Consider the following 19,941-nt stretch of genomic DNA (forward strand, 5'->3'; position numbering starts at 1 on the left):
ATGAAATTTCCAGCCTGCTGGCCTTATTTAATTATTGCTTTATTATTCCCGTGAGAGACATGTGACCAGAAAAACAACTTTAATGTTGAAATCTCGAGTGCATTAGTTTGTCACTGCAGTTTGAGATGGGCTGCAGTGGTCTCTGGTGGAATGCTAAGAATGTGAGTCCACTGTGAAAAGGGAAAAAAAAGAGCAAGAGCAGAACCTCACAGACAGACCACCTCTCCTCTTGATGCTGAGTGACACTGTACACCCCTCCAGACTAAAAAAAATCATCCCAGAACAATAACAGCACTCAAACAACGTGCTCATCTAACAACTGCACCATGAACCTATGTCTGCATATCTTTCACTTGATTTTTTTTTTTTCCAGTACCACTAGCAGTCACTCCTCAGGGTAAATTTCTTTCCAAATTATGTAATATTGTGCCATGTCATCCACATGGTCAGCTCTGTCCCGTAGCTGAGCTCACTGCCTTCCCTCTCCAGCGTGGAGAGCGGTGCCAAGCAGGGCTCAGAGCAGGAGAGGACGCTCTATAGGAAGGCAGCCGTCTGGCGGTAAAGCCCGAGCAGAGAGGCTACGCTACACACTGTCATTATGTGTTTCTTTGTTTAGCACTGCACAGCTGTGTATACTACGCTGATTAGATTGTTGCATAGGGAGGAATGAGCCCAGAGAGCGTTACTGCAACATTGTAGCTGCATGTTGTCATCTGCAGTCGGGTTGAATTTTAGACACATATCTGCCGATGAATTTGTTTCCAGGCAGGTCGTGAATGATGAGTTGCTACATTTAAACAGGCCTGTGGCTGTTTGTGCTCTAGGCGTCTCTCCTCACTGACAACCCCCCTGTCCATTTGAACCAGATGTTGCAGATGTTTGCCAGCTATTAAACTAGAAAAATATGGCAAGCAAGCTGCTAAAACTAACACTTGGGGTGAGAATTGCCCCTTGACTACACGGGACAGGTTTCCATTATACTCTACAGCTGATCACTCCTAAATTATGTGACACGCAAACGCAGCTAATGGCACAACACGCATGATCCACCGAGTCATAAATTACATCATTAAGGCACGGCTCATTGCTTCGTCTGATCATTCTTAAATTCTGTCATGCAGACATAGCTCATGGTGTAATTTGCACTACGTTCCATACAACCATAAATTTGATGACACACTGCTGAATGCCAAGTCGCAGAGTTCCCTCCAGTATGATTGAGACTTTGCAGAAAATAGAACGCACCCCCAATCCGTCACGAACTGTGAATCACAAGCTGTCTATCACACAGAAGCGAAATCAGACTCATAAGAGTACGTAAGAGTCAGAGATGTTCTGTCTTTGCCCTTTGAATAAATCTTCTGCCTAGAGAGATGTGCAGCAGAATAATAAATGAACTGACGTTTGTTTGATTTTCTGGTCTGACTCAGATTCTTGACGTTTATTGCTGTTTTTGTCTTAGCTAAGAGTTTACATGTGACTTGTTAAGCATATGGTTTGCTCATCTGAATTCTTTGGCGCGGCACAGACTAAGCGAAGAGAGCTATCTCAGTGGGATTCCCTAGAATTCTCCATTCGCATTCCCACCTCTTCCTCTCTGAGTCACTCCTGTTCTTTCCGACTGTAAGCCTCTTCCCCCTCAGACCGAGTCCAAAGCATATTTCACTCCCACCCTCACTAACTGAGCTTCCTCCGCACTCGCTGATCCTCTTTCTGTCTGATGCATTCTCTGTATGTCGCCGTGTGTCTTTCTTTCCATTTAATTAGCCGCTCTTGCAAATTAACAGGATTTGATGGCCCAAATAGAGGGGCCAGCGCGGCTGTTGTTTGATTAAATAGTTGTAAATTCTCCCTGCTCCTTTCCCTTGTAAGATGACTGACGGCTGAATGGACACAGATGCTGCTTGAGAATAAAACAGACTTATTTTGAGTTTCACACTGGCCCACTGTGTGGCTTCAAGTGAAAGGCTTAGGTCCCGGCTTTTTCAGTGCAGCATGGTCTGACTGTAGTCTACAGATGGGGGTCTTTGGATGTCGGATAATTGAAGAAGAAATCCCCACAGCTGGGCACAGATGGGACTGTGGAGGCACAGGACCTGATGATCAAGACCGTTTTAATGTGGTCTGAGCTGGCGCTCGGTGCATTCATGTGGTCTCAGTCAGAACCATTTTTACAGAGTGGCTGTATGGAAGTGATTTGGATTCATCTGGGTGTTCAGACAGGATACATTGTAAATACACAGAGATTAGCTGCATGTGGTGAACTGTTGACTCTATTGGCCCATCATGGATGTGCATTTTGAGCAAACATTTCCACATTTTGCCTTTAATGAGATGTGAAAGAAAACAAATATGATGGTTGCAAAAGACCAGGAAGAATACAGCGGGGGGGTTGGGTCAAAATGGGAATGTAACGAGCAATTAATGCACATCATTTGTAAACATTTTCCTTCCCCCTGCTGAGAGCCTCCCATAATTTTAAATTGTTCCATCAATTAATTGACTGGCTGGGGTTGGCTTTCCTGTTGGTTCAGCTGCTCTTCAATGAGGACAAAGCCTTCTGCGGTTGCTCTACCCTCAACCGCCGCCAGCAACGGCCCGGAGGAGACCAGATGTAGCAGGGGGAGAGAGAGTGGGCAGCCTCTCAGAGAGGAAGTGCTCCCCAGACCCGAACACTTGTCCAAACGTCACCCCTGACAGGTGGGGAGCAGAACAGTCCAGAAACCCCCTTTTGAGGTTCCCCTGTAATAATAAAGTGAAGAATTGCTATTAGTCAGCAGGCGGTCAGGCGTCTCGTGTGTTGGTTATATCGCTGGGTGGCTCACAGCTCTGTCCCGTCACTGCATTATAACAGAGTGCCATGGGTTTGATTAGTGGGCGGCATGTGTGGTTTGGGGAGACTGGCTCTTCCTGCTGAGTAGAGCATCAGCACTTAAGAATGGCAGCTTTGTAACATTAACAACAGATAATATTTTCCTGTATCTACACACCCTGTTTCATTTGGAGACTGAGAGAAGAGAGAAAATTACCCACTATGTTCTCTGTTTATACTCAGTTGTCCTACAGCAGTGATTACAAGCCAGGGCTACTTATAGCCTGGGCGGTATCTCTGCAGAAATTACAATTTGATTTATTCACATATTGAGTCAGGTGTAACACCTAAACATTACATGTCACAAGTGAGAGTCCCTACAAACTACTTGGAAAGTGAGTAGAGAAGTCTGGTTAGCTAAAAGTGATGATTAATGGTAGGACTGTGACAGTATGTCTGTGACAGTATATTCTTAATACAGTGAAAAGACCATATATTCCTGCAGGATGGTGGTTTTTCCTGCAGTACCTTTTGAATGATCAGTGTCACCTCTGGTGTGATCAAATCCCTTCATAAGCTTTGTAATGTTAGAAATTGCTAAAAGTAATGAATAAATGGTTTCAGATGAAAATGTATCTAAGCAATGTCCACTTTTTATATATTTTATACTTGAGAGCTTCTACTATTGCCTTGGTAGTCAGTGTCCAAATCAGGTTAAGGTATAATCTGCAACATTTTCCTGAAGAAAACAGTGTATTCATATTATATAATCCTTTTCAGTTGTCACTAGAAGTGTGTGGTGGTGTCTATCTGCAGAGACCTAGCCCTCTGCCTGTATTTCCTTGTTTTTTTTCCTGATTAATTTGCTGTTCTCGGGCCATTTCACCAACCCAAATTGTTGATGTTAGACATCGTGGTGCGTTTAGGACCTGCTCAAACAAATCCTTCAATGTCTCAACTTCCTCTCAAAATCGACACACATAAAAAACAGGTTTTTGCACATACAAGCGCATCCAACAGTATCTACAAACAGAAAGGGAGCATTTCTCCACCATGTGCACAAATGTGCAAGTTCAACCCTCCTTAGGTGCTTTGGCTGGTCTCCACATCTATCATTAGGCTCATAATTACAATATTAGTAAGTAAATAAGTTTGAGGAAAGTATTATAGTTTGCTTTGAATATTTGTGGGTAATTCTTAATGAAGTTTCAAAGCCTCAAATGTGGTATTTGGGATAGCCCTGTTAATAGTGTTAAATAACGTCCAGTTGCATTGCAAGTTCATGGGATGTGCCTCAGCACACACGATATTTATCCCCTGAGAGTGAATCCATTTGAGAACTGATGCTTACAGTTAGCTGCACACACCAGAAAATCTGCAGCACCGTTTTCAAGCCCATGCAATATCCTACACATGTAAGCTGCACTGACTAAGCCACAACTCACTCTGACTTATTTAATACTCTCATGGTATATAATTCTGTGCCTTCCACTCTCCTGTTAGAGAAATAAGATTGTCTCTGCTCTCTAAGTGCACCTGAGCATGTCCTCTTTTATTTCCATTTTTGTGATATATGCAGTCAGTATGCTGGAAGCTATGGTTAATTGCAGTTCATAAAGAATTTAAATTAGCATGGTGAATTCATCCAGGATGAGTCATATGACTTTACATCTCAGTTCAGGATCTATGCCACATTGCAGGCTTGCACTGGTCGCGTGCTTCTTGTGCTACTGAGGGAAGGAGTGCAGAGAGTGAGAGTGTCTCTCTGGCCTTGGAGAAGAAGTGCTAATCCTGGGTGGTTTGGGAAAGACCTTCTTCAAAGGCCTGCTCTGTTAACCTGGCTGTAGTGGTTAATGGGTCAGAACTGGATTAGTGTTGAATGTGAGGGAGGAGGCCTCCAGTGAGAACTCAACTGATTCTTGTCTGCAGGCTCTTCTGCTATCATTCCTGCCTGGCTGCTCTCCATGCTGTCCCTCCCACCGCCCTCACCCCTCGATTTCTTGCCTATTTCCCAAACTAGTGCTCTCTTTGAAGTTAGAAACTTCACTTGCGGGTATTTTTTTTTATCATGGGGGCTGCATGCATATCCAATATCTGACTATAACCCCGTTTGACTTGAGCTGCCCTTATTTTTCTGCACACAGTCTATAAAATATACTTGGCATCAGAATTTTTTTCAATATTTCTTGATTTATTGATTAGATCAGCTTTATGGCATTGTCTGGAAAACAGAAAAAGGGACGAGTGAGGACCATTAACTTATCACATTGACAATAAAGTCATGTCAGGCCTCCAAAAATATGAAGAAATTTGCGATAATGTGTTGGATATTCTGACGGCCATATGAAATGCAGTAAAACAGATTTAAAGGGGAACGCCACAGATTTTACACATTAGTCTCCCACGTCTTGGGGAGTACTACTGGATATTACGTGAAAAAAGCTGTATAAAGTTTTTTGTGCCTCCAAGGCGGGCTGTGGGAAATTTGATGTCACTTGAGGCAGTGACAGTTGGGTTGAGTGAGGAGTTTAAAGAAGTTACCAATAGAGTTCAACCAATATGGGATTTTTGAGACTGAAGCTGATACTGATTTTAGAAGGAAAACATTTACAGGTTACTGATATGGTGGCTGATCTAGTGAGTGTTTGAGCTGGAATAAAAATACACCTTCTCTATGTGGATTGTGCATCAATTTTGCACCAATATGACTATACAAAGGTCGTCAGAAGGCTGTTTTCTTAAACAGATAGCTTTTATTAAAGAGTATTATGCATTTCACTTAACACGCTGGATAATTTATATAGGCTATATATATATCAAACCAACTGTAGTCAGGAACACTGAGAAAATAAAGAGGAATTGAAAGAAAATAAATAACTAAATAAACATTAGTACTGTTCAGTATTAGTTGTTTATTATTTTAATACTCTAAGTCAATTATAGGCAGATTGTGAAGTACAGCTTCTCAGTATTTACACCAGCCAGGAAGCTCCTTTTGTCCTCATAAACTTTCCCTGCTGTGCTCAATCTAAATAACCCCAATTATTATTTCTGGTTCTACTGCGTCAACTTTGACACTTCTTTTAAAAAGAACTGACCAGCAATTTTATATAAGTGCAATATTAAATCAGCAGTGTTTGTTGATTTGATCGGATTCCTATGGCTGTTGAGCAGTTTCTGTCACAGTCAACGAAACTGCATTGGACAAATGGACTTTGTCACAGCTCTAACACTCCACAGCAAAGTGTTTTGCTTTGCTGTGGATGGCCTTTTAGTTCCTGAAAGGAACAGAGGAGCTCTTTGCAATGTGTTTTATTTATGGATGTTCCTGGAGACTAATTTCCTTGTCTGTTAAATGGAAAGTTTAATTTAGTCAACTTGACAACAACTCACTAAATAATCTTTTTGTAAACAAGTGAACTAAATCTTGTGAACAACATTGTTTACCCAGAGCTGATATTGACTGCTACACAGTATGACTAACATTAGCAGTGTGTTAGTACATTAGCACCTGCAGGCCACTCTCCTTGCAGGTTAACGTCCCCATGCCTCTTCTGAATATGGTTACATGTTGATATGGCCAAGGCATTATATGCCAGTTTATTCTGACATCAGTTTACATTCGATTCTTTTTTCATTTTCTAGATTAAAATACTGAAAAACCACACTGGTTTTATGGGCTGTCATCTGTCCCGCTTTGCTGATAACATCCAGGCCAACTGGGCATTGGTACGAGGAGATGATGGCTGCCATCTGATGGAACTGCAGATGCAGATTGTGGCAGGTGGCTCAGTAACATCTTAGAGCCAACCAGTGTTGTACTTTAAAAAGATATTAATAGATAGTTTAATCCAATAGTATTTTTGGTGCCAACTAGTGAAGGCAACGTTAAATAGACTGGTCGACTAATCATGGGCATCCCTAGTTTTATTGTGGACTGCAGTGGTGATAAATGCAGTACATCTGCTGCCCTGGTAAAACATCACTGTGCCACGTTAATTAACTGTCTCATTATACCTCTGGCTTTTGTGTTTGTAAAAGGGAAAAGTGTGGTGATCCCCTGTCACGCAAATTCCTATTAACAGTGGTACTGACACAACAGCGCCATTTATACTGGTTCCACACCTCTTTTGAAGGTTAAGGTCTTGTGGTTGTGAAAGGCCTCTGCTGTCACATTCTACTTCTGATGTGTGATTGAAGCTGTGGCATTAAGCTTGTTTCCTCCTCCATTTGTTTGTAGGGATGTCTGTGATTATTATCGTCTCTCAGCAGCGTGCCCAGTTGAGATCACTCAGCAAGTTTTCTCAAAGTCTCATTAGCCCTGATAAACATCCACACATGCAACGGCCCTTTCATTATCCCGAGAAGCAGAGGTGGAGGCAGGGTGGTCAGAGCGTTCCTGCCCAGCTGTCTGATGGAGGAACGTAACCTGAGAATAATTCTTAGATGTGCCGGCTCTGCTTTAAACCTGGATGGACACGGGTTGATACGATTAACTCTGACTAACCTCAAGCAGATGGGGGGGGGGTCTCTCTCAAGTCTCCAGTGAGGGTTGGAGGGGGTAGTGTGGGTGGGGGGGTTGGCTGAAAAGCTGCAAGACGCCAACAGCTGACTGGAGGCGTCTGTCCGTGCTTCGGCCTGACGTTTGAGCTCCTTCAGTCCTCTGAGGAGACAGGACCAGAAAGGAGATGTTTATATTCACACCGGATCACATTTCAAATGGCACCTCTGCTAAAGTTGAACAAATACACCGCAGGATTCCTGTGTAGTAAAAAAAAAAAAAAAAAATCAGACTGCACATGCACAGAGAAGCAAATGTGATATTTCAGCACTGTGTTTTCTGACACTCTTGCCCTAGAAGAATCCTAAATATGTACGGAGGCTCATGGGTAGTCCTTATCCCTCCTTTGTTCTTGATGACTCTTGAGATTGACTCTGATATGTAGCTGTCTGCCTGATAAGAGTCGCAGCTTGCTTCACAGGAAATTCATTATGAAACTAACCGTCAAAACCAAAACCGGGAGTGCCAAATGCCTGATGATTCAGCTCTAAGGCAGATGCTACAGAAACTGCAGTCAGTTGTGTTGGGAATGTTCCCAAATGTAGCTCAATGGATGTTACTTGGTTTTCCTTGACTGACTCAAACTATCATGTACGTTTTAGATAAATTAAGAAACTCTTAAAGGCTTGTGATGGTCACATGAAGAATTCTCCACACATCAGGACCTCTCTTTACTTTACATGTTAATACAGCAATTGTTGAACTCCATGGGTTTGCTAACATTTGTCAAAATGCATTGATAAAAAATAACAAGGGGTGCACGATACTGGATATTTGCTGATGTTCCAATATTTCAAACTTATTTTTACCAGTGGCAGTGTATATACACATTTCTTTCCACCCAATTGCAGAGAACATCATGTCTCTTCTTTGCAGAATTAACATTATTAGTGTGTAAGGTTAACAGGGATTTATTGGCAGAATATGGCAGAATGAAATATAATACACATAAGTATGTTTTCTAGTATCTAATCACCTGAAAATAAGAATCGCTGTATTTTTATTACCTTAGAGTGAGCCATTTATATCTACAGGGGGCAGGGGTTCTCTTTCATGGATGTCACCATGTTGAACTGCTATGTTTCTACAACAGCCCTGAATAGCCTTTTCACATTTTTTGAGTTTCATGACCACCATAGGTTCTCCTAGGTGCTTGGAAAGGGAGGGTGAGGTTCATTGCTACATGCAACTAAATCCTGCACACTGGCCTTTGAAGACTTAATTGGTTGATACCAATGATGTGCTGATATTATTGTGCATGCCTAAAAGTAACCTGAGCAGAAGGCTTAAAGCTACTACAAGACTTTTTCATATTTTGTTGATTTTGGGGGCCATGTGGGAAAAAATTGATAGCATTTCCACTGTAATAACCACAAAATTAAAAAAATATTATCCAAATACAAATCTCCTGCTTCTTTTTAATTGGCTAACATAGTACTCACTGTAACTTTGCCAGGGACAATGTAAACATGTTTGTTTCATCTGATTTCAAGGAGGGTCCAACATGGTGGCAGGCATTAAGAATAATTACATATAAACAGCCAGTCTTCTCATGGATGGCCTTGTTTGCTTATGTAGGTCATATATAGGCATAAATATTAATCTGAGACTGATTCATGACCAGTTCAAAACCTTTTTGTAGTAGCTTTAAAATATGGCTTCAGGTCTGAGAGATGATTTCATCAGAGTATCACTAAATGTGGGTCAGACATGATGACACGTGTCCTGTAGACACGCGTCATCTAATTTAAACAGGACTTGCAGCAGATAGTAAAAGCTATTTATGGTATGCACCTGCACTCAGTGGCATTTGGTTGTGGCTTTTTATCCAGAGACTACCCTTGCAACTCAGTGAGTTCACTGTAATAAACACATCACATGTATTGTGGATAAAGTAGCTTCATCCTTTAAATATCTGGACAGCCACCACACATTCTATGCTCAGTTCAGAACCACATTTGCTTATGTCCTCCGTTTTTCCATCAAATTACTTCCCTATTTATTGTTTGGACTATTGGTCAAACTAAACATGAAATTTGAAGACATCATCTTAGGGTCTGTGAAGTTGTGATGGGCATTTTTTAACTTTTGTATAGACTAAATAATTTATCGAAGAAAAAAAACACCCTTATTCTCAAGACTTATACTGTTTTTTCACCCAAATTAGCACAAATATGTGGGTTTTTTAAGTGTGGATTAACCCTTTTCCTATCGCCAGTAGTCTACTTTGCCTTTGTTTATTTTTTTCTGATGTGGACTGGAAGGCCGAGACTCAAGTCATGTCTATGCAAGATAACAGTGAGAAAGGTGTATGTGGCCGCTAACAAGGGCTGGGCAGTATGTGTTGCTTTATATCGTATCGCAATATGAGACTAGATATTGTGATAGATTTTGGATATCATTATATTGTGATATGACCAGTAGGTTCAAACTCCACTGTGCTGTGATGCCTAGTCAAATGGAGCCAAGCCAAGCACACGTTTATGTACAAGGAGCCAAATAGTCGCAGAAGTGAGCGACAGAAAACAAAAAGGAAAATTAGCTTGTCGGCCCGAGTGTCATGTCATACATCAGTGTCGATTAGAGCTGAAGCCAATAAATATCAGTGGTCACTGCAGAGTCATTTGACCGGAGACTGAATGCCGATTGTACCCTTTCCCATTGAAGACAAAAGCCAGATGTGAGTGGGTGTTAGTGTTTTTTATTTGTCCAGTGTTAAAAGGGGCTTTAGTTGTAGATGGCTATGCAGTGCTTTCATCTATGATTACGACATGATTACTGTGGCCGAGGGTCCTCTCACTCCAACTCATTCATTGGCAAAATACATGATATAAAAAGAAAAATATGGCCGGGTGGTAATGATGTAACACTGCTCCCAGCTGAAGTTGTGAAATCATTCTTAGAAACTAAAACTCCCCAGGATTTGGGGGGTTGGGGGGGAGTAGAGAAGCAAAGCAGCATTTCTGGCATTTAACACTGCAGTGTGGTGGTCCTCAACTTCTGTTAAACAGGTTGGTGCGATCCACCCTCTCCACTGCAGCTCAGTCCAGGCCTCTCCTCTACTCTCCTCCATTACATCAGAGTGAGCAAAGGAGCCAAGAAGCTCGGAGAGCCGTGCAGCCACTGAATTCAACTCGGGGCCCCGGCCAACAGTAGTGCAAGCTTGCAGAAGCCCAAGCTGCGCCGCGCTCTGATTTGCTTGCTGTTTTGACTTCTCACTTAACGGCAGCGGTGAAGGTACTGTGGAAGACTTTACTCGCCTGGATGACTCTCTGTTAGGCACGTTGTATCACACAGAGTGGAAAGACAGAGTGATGTACTATGCAGGGGTAACAGGAATGCCACTAAAAATTGCCATTGTGGCATGGTTTCCCACTATTTGGAGCCCAAAATAGTCGGGGTGGACTCTCTATTATGCAATTACAGTGGACTGTATCACGGAGGGAAAAGGTGACGTGAGATGGATGAAATGTTCTCACACTAAGAATGTTGCCAGCCTCTTTCCTCTCACGTGTGGATGTGTGTGGTGAGTTTCCCCATGTAGTCAAACAGGTTTTCACACAGGAAGATAAGCTCTTCACTTGTCCTAGTTGGTGGATTTGTTACAACTGTGCATCTTTGCATCTGCACCTTTTGTCTTTGTTTAAAGACTGGTTTGGTTAGAAGGCAAATGGTTCAACATCAGTGTCTCACACAGGTTATTTACTCAGGTTGTGAGACCAGAGCCTTCATTCTGTTATCTTTTTTTCAGGCTGAATGGTCTGTTATGCTTATGATTGCATGTAATAATTATTTTCATCATCTGTTAATCTGCTAATTAATTGTTTTGTTTATAAAATGTCAGAAAATGGTCATTTCCCACAGCACAGGGTGACATCTTCATATTTCTTGTTTTGTTTGACCAACAGTCCAAAACCAAAATGTCTTCAATTTACAATCATGGAAGACCAAGGAACTTATGATATCTTAAAGTTAAATAAGCTGGCAAAAGTAATTTTGGTATTTTTATGGTTCCACCGGCAACAGCCATAGCAATATCCCAACAATGCCTTGTCAGAGTTTTTTCAAACTTGGCACAAACATTCACTTGAACTCAAAGATGAACTGATCGTGGGGGGCAAAGGTCAAAGTTAGAGTGAACCCATTTGTCTCCCGTTCTTGTGAATGCAATATCTCAAGAATGCCCTAATGAAATTTCTTAAAATTTGGCACAAACGTCCATTTGGACTCAAAGATTAATATGGGAGCCAGAGGTCAAGGTCACTGTGACATCATAATGGTCTGCAAAATACTTGATTAGTTTGCTGTACTCCTCTGTAAAAGGAGTTTAGTAGTGTCTAAGTGAAGACATGTTTCTCACTGGAATCATATACAACCATATAGTGATCCCTTACATTTTGCCAAAAAATACATACTTAATACCCTTTATTAAATTCCTCCAGTCTTCACTACATTTATTGTGTCTGGAGAGAATTTAAACCGCAACTTAACTGCTTGTTGGAAGCAAATGACTGCAAGGCGGTAATTCTAGTTTCTCAAAATATGACAGTTGATTATCAAAATGATTGCCTATTAAAGGCCATCAACACCAAGAACTGTAACCATAACAATGTGAGCATCCACACTGATGAATGAAAATGTTCTTGCCAAGCATGTGCTGCACACTCCAGCTGTGTCGGCAGCTTGGGAAAATGGATGTTGATGCTATCTTAGTGCACTACATTGCAGGGAAAAAAAAGAAAACCAGAAAGATATGCGATCACGAAATTCTTCAAACATGAGAGGAGTGAAGAGAATCTATCACTGTTGAGAGAGTTATTGTTTTTTGAAGACTATTTAGACTTTTGTACGTGTCAGCATCGGTTTGATGGTATCCTGTCGATTGTCAGAGATGACATTCATAACAAACTTCAGAGACCCCATCAAAATAGCATCATGCATTGCAACTTTTTGCAAGCATCATGCTGCCATGAAATCAGGCATTTTAGGCTGCAACAATCCCAGAAAGGCCAGCGAAAACCTGGAGGGACTGTTTAACCAACTCATCTTTGCAGCTCTAATTATGTTTGCATCTGAATATTCTCAGTCATCCCGACCCGGCTGTCTAGCCATTTAGTGTTTGTTATTATTGTACAGTTGTTGTCATTGTAGTTGCAGTCCTCCATCACAGATGCCAACCGCACACATCATGGCACCTAAAATGAATCCCAAACAAAACTTGACTTCCTGGCCATTTATTTATCTTGGCTGGTTGCCCAGATATTAACAATGTCTCATAATCACTGGACTTTGATGCTACGTCATTCTCTAACCGCAGCACGTCATTTCTATATAGTGCCACCTCTCTGAGCAGATCTGTGCTCCCTCTGGGCGTCTCAATGTGTTTCACGAACTCTCTCATCACTTGTCCAGCAGGTGCTGAGTGTGACATATAATGATATATGGCTTCTCATAGTCATGGCCTTTTATCAAGAGAAGCTATGGGGGATATATTATGTCTCATGCCTTTTCTTTCCTCTAGTTCCACTGTTGTTTAATGCTTCTGGTCACAGTGATTTGGTGTAACAGATGTCCTCAGATGTCCCTTTACTCCAGTGTGAAACAGGAGTCCTGGGAATCTTGCCTTTGTTTGCTTTGCAGTATTTAATGCACGTCACCGGGACGATGAGTTTCTTAAGACGTTCACTTCTGGTTTCCTCTCCACTCTTCAATTGTTGACAAGATTGTTCTTTCCCCTCCCCACTCTGCACGTGTGAGAAGGAGATGGAGCATGTCTTTGAATGCCTCCTATAATTTTTTGAAGAATCAAGGTTTTTTTTTCCCCCCACTTTTTTTTTTAGTGTTTCCTTTCTGTTTTCCTCTAAGTATAAAATGATGCACGAGGAGATTTTGTTACTTTTTCCTTTCTAATTTTCTAAATCTTGGAAATTGCAGGTCTGTTTAGAGGTATTAGAAGATTTTCCTGGCAGTTAGTAGTTCCATGATCACTGTGCCACCAATGACTCTAATATCTATACTATGTGACCAGGAGGAGTCTTATCAGATTTGCATATTACATAAGTGGATTTGCTAAGATACAAAAACCTGCCAAAGCTGGGATATTTCCCACTGCCTACAAGTCACTCTGCCTTAACCACATTTCCACAGTTAGCCTGCACCCCATGAAGAGTTGGACTGAGTTCTTGAAACTCTACCCTGCTTCCTCACTCTATTCTGCCTGACTGCAGTTAAGGGCTAAAGTTAAGTGGTGTAGCCAGGACTTTAAAAAGTAACCCACTTTTGTCATGAATAGGGCAGCGTTATATGTATTCTGTGAATGGGTGCTGTGGTTGCCTCTGTGGCAAATGCACTGGACTACTTCAGAAAGCAGGGCTGATTGGAGGTTGTCTGCTATCTGCTTTTCAGAGATAATGAGGGTTAAGCTGCACTTTCACTTGCTTACACTATATCTTACATGCATCATACCACTAAAGTAGAAACTAAATTGATTGAAAGTTCTGTCTAATCAATCACTTGTAGGCTTTTTAGTGTGTGTGTGTGTGTGTGGGGGGGGGGGGGTGCTATCTTCACAATGGCAGTCTGGTGCTCTGTCTCTTGTAGGGTGTTTCCCAGGGGACTAAGAACTTTCTAAGGATAATAATGGGTTAAACCATTGACTGTATATTAAGATGGACAACATCTACATTATAGATCATAAACCCGGCCCCGTCCCTGATAGCAGAAGGGCCAAACTAAAAAAAAAAAACAAAGTACATGCCAAATAAATTCTTCCCAGAGACGGTTTCATGGTCATTTCAAGTGGTTCTAATCACACTGATACTTGTACAAGGGTTCATTTTTCTGGTCAATTTGGTTGTAATCAGTTATTTGATGCTATAAAAAAGGAGAGTTTCACAGCATGATTGACAGCCAAGCTCCACTTGGGATCGAGTTGGCTGGGTGTGTGGGTGAGACCTCGATACAGCGGCTCCAACGCTGATTATTACTGCGCAGACTCTGGCTTCAAATGACATTACCAGTGTAATATGGCAGCAGTTGTATCCGGGATGTTTTGGCTTCGTCTTTGTACAGTGGGAGGAAATGGGAATACGTCATTAGGGCTGTCCCTGATTAAGATTTTTTTTTTTGTCAATTTTCGATTTGGCCGTGCGATGTGAATGTTCAACGATATGTCCTTTTTTCTTTCTTTTTCTTTTGTTTTTTACAGTCTAGTATGTGAAAACATCACATTTCCACACAGTCAGATTGAGTAAAAGTGCGTGTATAAAATCAGTGTTTAAATGAACCTGGCAATGATGTTTTACAAAAGACGTTTAGTGAGAGCAACAAATCAGTTGCTTCTGGTCAAACAAAATGTATCTTACTCTGTAAAAACTCACAGCAACCTTTTCCTAATAATCTGAGCCTGTCATTGGTAAAAGCCTGTTTCGATCAGTCTTCTCCGCTTCCATTGCTGTTTTGTGGTTTGTGGTGATTTGGAGATCAGGTTTGTGAAGTTTGCAGCCTATCATGCCGTTGCCCGGCTCTGTGTACAATGATGCAGCTAAAGAACAAGAGCTGAGCTTGACACTAGCAGGGGGCAGGCCCATCCATCTTTATATACAGTCGAACACAACTACATTTAAAATCTGTATACAGCTTCATTTACAAAACAGGGAAGTGCTTTATGGCATGTCATTTAATTACATTCACACAATAATATTCACACAACAAGGAGTTGGTTGCATTTCAAGATGCAGTAGAAACAGGAATGTGCAGAAGTTTAGTTCATCTGGCTCCATAGTTCCTGGAATTTTTTGGTCAAAAAGGGCTATTGGTCAGTCGATCACTTGAAGTTGGTTGAATTCAAAATGAACTTACTTCCTGTGAACTGTGCTTAATTTCCTTCCTGTGTCTGACTGAATGCCTTCATGTCTGAGGTTGCCATGCACCCAGCTAGTATCAGCCTCGCACCACTGCAGCCCCAGTGATGAGGCTGCGTTCAAGACCAAACATTACCCCACATACTGTCATAGGAGATTGATTAGGAGACAGCTCACAGATTAGCAGGAGACAGATAAAGAACAGGTTCACCAGCGCAACCATCAACGCTTGTCAGTCACGACTCAGCCGTCTTCATCTCCCCTTTCCTCCCTCCCTTTGGGTTTCAGGGAGGAGTGGCGAGGGGAAAAGGAAGCCTTTTTGTTTGTAGAAGAACAATGCTGCACATGAGAGTGCACAGTCCTGAGCCTGGAGTCAAAACAGGGCAGACAGACAAACAGGCAGACAGGCAGAGGAAAGGTTGGGGGCTGGAGGAGTGTGTGTGTGTTTGGGGGGGGTTGTTACTGTTCCCTGAAGATGTGTCAGACTGTCTGGCGGGCTGGGTCAGTGCACAGGACTGGAGGAACCAGGTGGACAGGAAGGGAGGTTCAGAATGGGGTCAACCTGAGCCAGTGGGCCTGAAGACATGTGTTTAGGTTCATACACAGTTACGATTCCACGCGAGGAGAAGATCAGATCGGCTGATGTTTTGAAATGCCTCCTTCTCTTCCTTTCCCTCCTATTAGACTGTGTTTCCAGACAGTTTTGACTCGGGACAGTGATGGTAATGGTGGAATATTACAAGGCGGTTGTCTCTGTTCCCACACCCCCACTTCCTCCACCTCATAGGCTCCAGTGTAATGGCTGACCGCAGAGCAACAGACTACAGGCAGTGTGAACCCTCTTTTCCCCACGTGCTCTGTTCTTTTCCCATGCTTCATTGTGTGATAGCAACTGTTAAAGTAGCCTTATATGTCGGTCCATAACAAATGAGGGCAGACTCCGACCAGTGATTGCTACCATGGCGACGCCCCCTTACCCTCTATCCCCCAAGACGTCACGTGACCCTCTCCCTCCCCAGGTGTTTGGCTTGCGTCTGGTGGACTTCATTGATTCGCCTGCACAGTAGGGCTCTTTGTGTGCCAGCCTGTGAGAAACTGGACCCATCCTCTCCCCACAGGTGGAAGTTTAACTTCACCCCAAGGTCTCAGTCTCTGCCTGCCTGCATGGAGCTGCTGTTGCCACTCAAAGGAATTGATTTTTATTAAGAGACAGGCTGGTAAAGAATGGAGCTAAGCAAATCCAAGCTGATTATCAGCCATGTGTGGTGTTTGTTTAGCTTCCCTGGCTGTTCTCGGGGGAGACAGCCCTGTTTGGGCTGTAATGTGGAAAGCCATTATGTGACTAATAAGCTGCAGACAACATACACGCGACACCCCTGACAAATTTAAAGTATATGCTTCTTCCAGTGGTACTGTGTGAAACTGTGGGTGGTTGTTCGATGATGCTGCATTTTTTTTAAAACAGTGTTTTCATGTGTTTTAACCTCTTGTGTGGGTGAGCCTGTCTCCCTGCAATTTCATCCTTAAATTCCTCCTTATGTGGTCTGTTTAAACTAACAATAATCAGTAAAAGAGAAGTGTGATGTCAGCCTAAAAGGTTTTGGTCATTTATTAGAAGAGGGGAATAGTATGTGATGCTTGTTCCCACTCAGAAGTGTAGCGCGGATGAGGCAATGATGGAAAGAAGATAAACGCATTACTCACAATGATAAATTCAGATACCTGTGCATTTGAACAGTACAAAACCAGCCAACTGTGAAAAACTGTATGCTGACTTGTCATCCCTCTCAAAAGTCAGTTCTGGTCTAAATAATGGCTGCAAGTGGAAAAGACCTCTGATGCTGCCATCTTTGTTTATTGTCTTTTTAAATGTCTAATAGCCGTCTCTTGCTGTGAATCAGTCCACGCTGCAGTCCCTGGCTGTGTGAGGCAGTGCGACTAGAATGAGAAACACAGGCGACACAGAGAAACCCTTCTCTCAGCTCTGCCTCGTTACTTGCCGTCGCTATGACGACAGAGGATTTTAGATGGGCCGGGATGCACGGGGGTTATGTGATGCTTTTCCGGAGTGTGTGTGTGTGTGTGTGTCTGTGTGTGTGTTTTTCTGACAGAGAAGGAAAGTTGGAAACCATCAAAGAGTGTGATGATACAGTTTAGTACAGACTTGTACTGCTGCTGTTTGATACACTCCTAATGAAACTAACTAATCTTTGTCCAAAGTGCAAATAATGAATCACTCAAATGAAAATACACATCAAGTAAAGTCAACTGTAAAATCTCCTGGATAAGGGCTGTAATATGATGAGTTAATTTATCAGTTGGTCAGTCTGATGATGAGTCAATTTATCACTTCAGTCACTTTTCAAGCCAAAATGCCAGACCTTTCTCTGGTTTTAGCTTCGTAAATGTGATTATCGTATCATAGCGATTTGAATATCTTTGTTTTCCTGAACAGACTGTCAGATAATACGATGAATTCAAGACATCATATTCCACTCTGGTGATCTTTTTAGACATTTTATAGACAATTTGATTAAAAAACATAATTGGCAAATCAGTCAATAATGAAAATAAGCTACTGCTTTATACTAAATTAGAATGTTATTGTTAACATATTGAGGAGATGTGAGAACTTGGCTGAAGCGACTTGTCCAAACACCTTAGTTGGCCAGACCAAAACTAAAATATGTTCAGAGAAACTGCCTTTATGTTTTAAAACCAAAGACCAGAACATGGAGCTGTAGATGGTATATTAAAGAGCTTCAAATCCATTTTAATATACAGTCTATGGTTGCCCCCTCCTCCCCAGACTCAGGGAGCTCTGGCAGACTGCAGGGGTCCCACACTGTAAATTGATCAGCTGTCAATTGTCAACGTAAAGCTAAACTTGTTAACCTAAAATCAAAAACCCACTGCACTGAAAAATACACACTCGGGAGTTTGAGTTCAGTGACTGCCTGCCTTACTAGCAGGCGTTAGACTCCAAAAACATATTGCTCAGTTTAACCGTTGTAAACATCTACTCCTTCTAAAAGATTATTAATGATTTCTTATGACTCACAAACAGACACTCACTCATTCAGCAAATATTCGGCATTAATTAGACCTCTAATTAACATTAAACAGGCAAACATTAATACAAGAATAGAAATTAAAAAAATGTAATCTCTCTGATTACATATCATTTTATGATTTATTACAATAAATATATTATGATTTATTGCAGTAAATGTACTACAGATTTATTTATTATAGTAACTATATAAGATTTTTCTCTTTCAAATGTGAAGTTGTTTGGAATAGAGTTTGTGCTTGTTACACATAATACCCGCTACATCACAAACACGCCTTTAAGGAATAATGAAGACGTACATTCTGTGCAGATCTGATTCAGGCTTTGTATTTGTCCCTTCTGGCCCCTCATCCCATATTAACACTGGCAAGAAATTGCTCCTCCCTGAAAACACTGTTCTGTACAGTGTTGCCATGGAACAGAAATTATGTGATTCTAGCTGGCGTCTGAAATAAGCTTTTAATGTTTTCTTAAATCTCAGGGCCGTGTGTGTGTCCCTTCATATTATTGGGTTGACTGTGTGTGTGTGTGTGTGTGTGCTGACGTATGTGTCTTTCTTCCATTTTTATGTACGAGGAAAGAAGGAGAGAGCACATAATTATATTTGTCGGTTTGTGAGTATGAGAAAGCCCATCCAGGGCGACCAATAAAACAACAGATTTACGACGCTGCCCTGTAGGTGCAAGCTCGCCCACTTCCTTTTCTTGTCATCAGGACGCCGTTTCCCATAACGGCACACATTTTTGGGGCATTTCTGTGAACTGACGGGTATAGAGTCCCCGCCATATCCATTGATGTCATTATATAAAGTTTGGCATCATGAAAGAAAATGTAATGCCTTTTTGTGTTTCTTGGGTCATTTAGCTGCTGATGATAAATCTCTCTCTGCAAGGGGTTCAATATTACTGAGGTTCTACCTTGAAATCTGCAGGCTATTCCTGAGCTTTAAGTATTTTGGTGCCACATTTTGGTGCTTCTTCTTTCATTGTTTCCCTTCTTACGCTCACCACTCTCCTGCCTTCTTGCCCTACATTCACATTCCCCATTGCTGCTCCTCTTTCTTTTTATTTATTTGATTTCTTCTCAAAAGCAGCTTTGTAAATTCAGAGCATCACAGTTCAAATTAAAAAAACAACATCATTAAAGAGACTTTTGCATGCTGGAGGTGTGTTAGAAATTCAGATTTATGCACACAAAGGGCAGAGCGAATTGCCGGGGAGAAGGAAGCAGAAACCCAAGAGATGCTCCATCAAACATAAATGAGGCCAGTCTTTCCACAGAGGGTGACATGGCAGCTCCAAGGGTCCCAGAAACCCAGCCCCCACCCTTCATGTCACAGATCTGAGAGTGCTTTGAGTCCTTGGCAATCGCAGCATCAGTCACAGAAGGAGGGACTTCGCTGATAGTGTTCCCCCTTCCCCTTTCTGTATGTGAGGCCCACATACAAGGAGCTGATTAGACAGCCTTTTAGAGATATGAAATGTTATATGGCTTGGCGATACTAGAAGACTATTTTGCTACAGAGTGAAGAGAAAGAGACCAACGATAATGGTCTGTTTTCATAAAACAGTAAGGTGTACTTTCATGTCAGAACTAGCTAATATGTCACAAGGCCTCGGTCCGTTACCACATT

General features: G+C 41.9%; 1 protein-coding gene across 1 annotated transcript in view; it reads left to right on the forward strand.

Annotated features, from left to right (window-relative positions):
• Positions 1–19,941, forward strand: part of smurf2 (SMAD specific E3 ubiquitin protein ligase 2) — a 68,094-nt gene that overhangs the window by 3,181 nt on the left and 44,972 nt on the right. The gene's annotated exons all lie outside the window — the stretch shown is intronic.

The sequence above is a fragment of the Lutjanus erythropterus genome, chromosome 19, assembly GCF_056507025.1.
Source record: "Lutjanus erythropterus isolate fLutEry1 chromosome 19, fLutEry1.hap2, whole genome shotgun sequence".
Taxonomy (NCBI): Eukaryota; Metazoa; Chordata; class Actinopteri; order Lutjaniformes; family Lutjanidae; genus Lutjanus; species Lutjanus erythropterus.